We start from the raw sequence: 4,338 nt of genomic DNA, 5'->3' as shown, positions 1-4,338 counted from the left end.
TTTTTTTTTTTTTTTTTTTTTTTTTAATCAAAAGACTTATCACCAAAACAACCCTGCATACACAGAATGTGGTAATGATGCAAGAAAAAAAATGCAACCAGCACACTCTTGACTGGAGAAAGGGGCATGAAGCGGGGTTAGCCTCCTGTCGCTAGCTTCGGCTAGCCCTATCACCGCTAGAGTTAATAAATTTACACATGCAGCAGAGGGACCATGGAATGGGAGCAAGGAAGGCAGACAGTGACACTTTGTCACCAGATTACTATGTCCAATTATACGCAGAAAATAACTGAGTGCTAGTGATGGGTCCAGCAACACCGATCCACCGCCACATATGTCGCTTACATAACACAAAAGCCGTGCGTGTATCACTTTAGGATCGTCACGTGATCGATGCAGCTGCTGTCGTAAGGCTGGTCGGTCTACGGCCTACGAATGAACTCGTTGAAGCACAGCTCATCGTGAGTGAATATTTTCGTGAGTGAATATTTTCATCCATTTGTTTTTATTTGTTTCAATGCCAAAATACATCCTCACATGAAAATGGTCAGTGGCGTGAAAACATTTGGGGACTTTTTTGTTTTTAATAAATAAATAAATTGTGTGTGTGTGTGTGTGTGTGTGTGTGTGTGTCATGTAAATATTTGGCTGCCAGCCAAACACAGGGCACACATAGACAAAAAGCCATTTGTGCTCATAATCACGCTGAGGGACAATTTAGGGCAGGGGTGCCCAACCAGTCGATCAAGATCGACCAGTAGTCCACGGACTGGTCCCAAGTTGTTCGCGAGGGATGTCGAGGGAAGAAAAAAAAAGATGTGTGTCTGAGTGCGTGTTATTAATATAATATATTTGTGTGTTAGTTTACACTGCACCCTAAGCATCCTATGAGTGTCACTTGCACAAAAAAGTATTTAAAAGCAAAATTCAATAAAATAGCAGGTCACAATTAACCGATGGTGGCACGTGACCTGCATCACCAAAAGTTGTTGGTGGTCCGCAGTCTGCAATTGCACCTTGCGATCAGAGCTGTGGTGATATATCTTTTTTTTCCCATTATTCTTATTCAAAGTTTCATCTGCAATTCACCGATGTCATTGGCAAAGAATGGGAATGTGGAGCGCCATGAGAAGCATTTTAAACGGTACACCAGAGGACTCTGAGAATATCCACACAAGCATGTGGAGAAAACATGCAAACTCCACAAAGGAGGCCCTCAGCTGCAATTCAGACCTAGAACTTCAAAACTGTGCTTAACCACGATGTTACCGTACTGCTGTCATAACAAAATGTAATTTGAGGGTTTTTTTTGTTTGTTTGATTGTATTGAGCTTTCTGCTTTTGTGAAAAGCTAGCATGGCATTCAGCCATTGACAGTCAGCATGGGTTGAGACTCAGGGCAGTTACAGCGGGCTGAGTCAAATTCCAGAGAATAAGAAGTGGGAGAGCCCAGCTGAGTCATCTAGTGTGCATGCGCAAGCCTGCTACCATACACTTCCAGATAAAGTGTTTTGATATGAGTGTGCGTTTTGACATTTAACACATTAAAAGTATCTGCACACTTCAGACTTGCAATTTCATCACTCACCAGACCGGGTGGGTGCATTTTTATTCTGACAGAAATACTTGACTATTGAAATTCTTGCATCAGCACCATGCTTATCTTGCTCGTGGATGCTTTGAAAGCATCTCACCATATTACCTAACCAACCGTAGTCTATTTTAAAGCGGTTAATTAAATAACTGATAATTATTTTTGATAATCAATGAATCATTTAGATAGCTTTTTTTCATTTTTAATTGTGCAAATTTCAGTTTCTCAGTATTTAATATTGTCCAACATCTGTAATCTTCCATAAAAAAGTTGACGAATAACTTTCATGTTGAATCAAAGTAAAACATTTGCTTTTACTTTGGAAAAGTGATCACCACTTGTGCCATTTTTCTGACATGTTATGAACCAAGCCAGCCAGCTGTTTATGCGAGGCATGACTGTAAGTTCCACCAATGCAGTGTGAAGGCCAACTTGAAAATAAACCGTTATTTACCAAGATAATACATGGATTTCAGTGCCTTACTATGTTTTTATTTTGAAGTTATTCCTGGCAGGACGTGCTGGTATTGTGAGTGACTCGACTCGTTTTCGCGACTGTAGTTGGGGCCACTTCATATTGCTGTCACAAACTGTTGCCGCCAACATCAACACGTCATCCTCTCATTCAATCGGACGCTAAATACAGTGATACCTCAGCTCACGAACATAATTGGTTCCCAGGAAGTGTGCGTAAGGCGAAAAGTTCGTCTTCCGAACATTTATTTCCCATAAGAAACCATTAAAATGAGAATAAACCGTTCCCAGGTCCCCATAAAACATAATTTTCTACTAAATAAGCCTTAAAACTACACAAAAATATACCTTATTTTATGTATAATAAATGTGCTATTGTATTGAAATTAAAGAAATAAACTGTACTGTATAATAAAGTCGTTTTATTTACTTTTGTGATGGTAGTTGATGGCTTGATGGAATGGAGTGGGAGGAGGAGGGAGGGAGGGAGTTACTGTTTGGAAGGAGAGTCACCTTCCATAAGGACTGTAGGTAACTCAACCTCCGGTGTGGCTTCTCTTCTTTGCTTCTTAGAAGGAGACCGTTGCTTAGACAACACAGAAACACCCTTAGCCACACACGCACCCTTAATAGCTTCCTTGTTCTTAAGGATGGTAGCAATGGTAGACTTAGCGTACTGGTACTGGGACGCTAAGTCACACAAACGCACACCTCGTTCATGTTTTTCAATGATCTCCTTCTTCTGCTCGATCGTAATTTTCTTTAATGTCTTCTTAGGCTTAACACTAGCCTGTGGTGGGGTCTTTTTCGGTCCCATAAAAGAAAAAGTACACTCGATATGGTCCGAAATGTCTATCAAACACAAACCACGTCCGCACTCAAAGAAAGTGGGTGATGAACTGTTACGCCGTGAGCGTGCGTCAGCTTCTCGTGGCCGCCACCGTGGCGCTGTTCGACCACGTGGTTTGGTTCGTCCGCCGAAAACTAGTTCGTCAGCAGAGACTATATGCTCGCGAATTTAATGTTCTTGAGGCGAAAAGTTCGTGAGCTTAAGCGTTCGTCAGCGGAGGTTTTACTGTACCTCAAATTAAATTACATTGACATTGTATAATATGCCGCCTATTGCCAGCGTTAATTGCTCGTGGGTAGTCGCAAGCCGTTAAGCGAGTGCCCCATATGGACTGGCAAGAGCCGTCGGACTACATTTCAAATGCAGTTTAAGACACAAATAAATACGACAGACTTTGATGCTGACAACCTGACACGGTTGCAGTTACTACTGGTCAGGCCAGGCTCAAACGTGCTTAAAGATTTATACGGTAAAATCGCAAATGTGGTTCTGACGTCACTTCGTCTCACAGCCCAAAATGACACTAACGTATCGAGGGAAGAAACTAAAGTTTGCTGCTTTGCACAGTTTGAATTTAAGTAAAAATAGTCACTGTCTTAAAAAAAAAAAAAAAAAAAAAAAAGTAGGTCGTTCATTCTGTGAAATGTGTTATTTTATCTTCTGTATTCATTTATTGTTCTTGAACCAAGTAAAAATCAATCTTTAACAGCGGCAAACCACAAATGTGATTTTGTGTATAATTACACTCAAGTGTGGCTAGGAGATTTTTTTGACACTGTTGGGTCATTTAAAACTTAATGCGTGCGTGTCTTTTGCGAAATGCATTTTGCAGGGGCCATTATCGCGGTGTTTTGTTCACTACATTGTGCAGCCTTTGTACACATCTTGCGAGTGGATTTTTTTCGCATATTTCTCAGCCAAGTGGAAGAGATGGCTCAAGCTTGAGTTATTTTAGGCACACCTCTCAGTGAGATAAAGTTTAATGACCCAAAATGTGTTAAAAATATCATGTTTTCCTGTGACGGAATGCAAAGAAAGAGTGCTTTACAGCAGGGGTCCCCAACCTTTTTTGCCCCACGGACCGGTTTATGTCAGACAATATTTTCAGGGACCGGCATTTAAGGTGTGGCGGAAATAATACAACAAAATAATATGGTATGAGCTGCATGAAAACTGTGGTGTTTTCGAAATATAATAATAAACACAAGGAGCGTCTAATCTGGCCGCAACGCTATGGCAATGTTTAATGCCTTCAAAATACGATACAACGCAAATTCAAAGTGCATGAAAATGACGACTCACCACAGCACCGAGCTTGATTTTCTGCAACCAGACGGTCCCATCTCGGGGTAATAGGAGAGACAATGACACCGCAAGTGTGTGGTTTATGTCCAGTCTACTTCGTAATTTTGTTTTCGTC

General features: G+C 41.0%; 1 protein-coding gene across 2 annotated transcripts in view; it reads right to left on the bottom strand.

The window, feature by feature from the left end:
* stat6 (signal transducer and activator of transcription 6, interleukin-4 induced) overlaps positions 1 to 4,338 on the bottom strand; it is a 36,362-nt gene that overhangs the window by 27,189 nt on the left and 4,835 nt on the right. The window lies entirely within an intron of this gene.

The sequence above is a fragment of the Hippocampus comes genome, unplaced genomic scaffold (assembly GCF_001891065.2).
Source record: "Hippocampus comes isolate QL1 unplaced genomic scaffold, H_comes_QL1_v1.1 scaffold296, whole genome shotgun sequence".
NCBI classification, from domain to species: Eukaryota; Metazoa; Chordata; class Actinopteri; order Syngnathiformes; family Syngnathidae; genus Hippocampus; species Hippocampus comes.
This window is presented reverse-complemented; position numbering and strand designations above follow the sequence as displayed.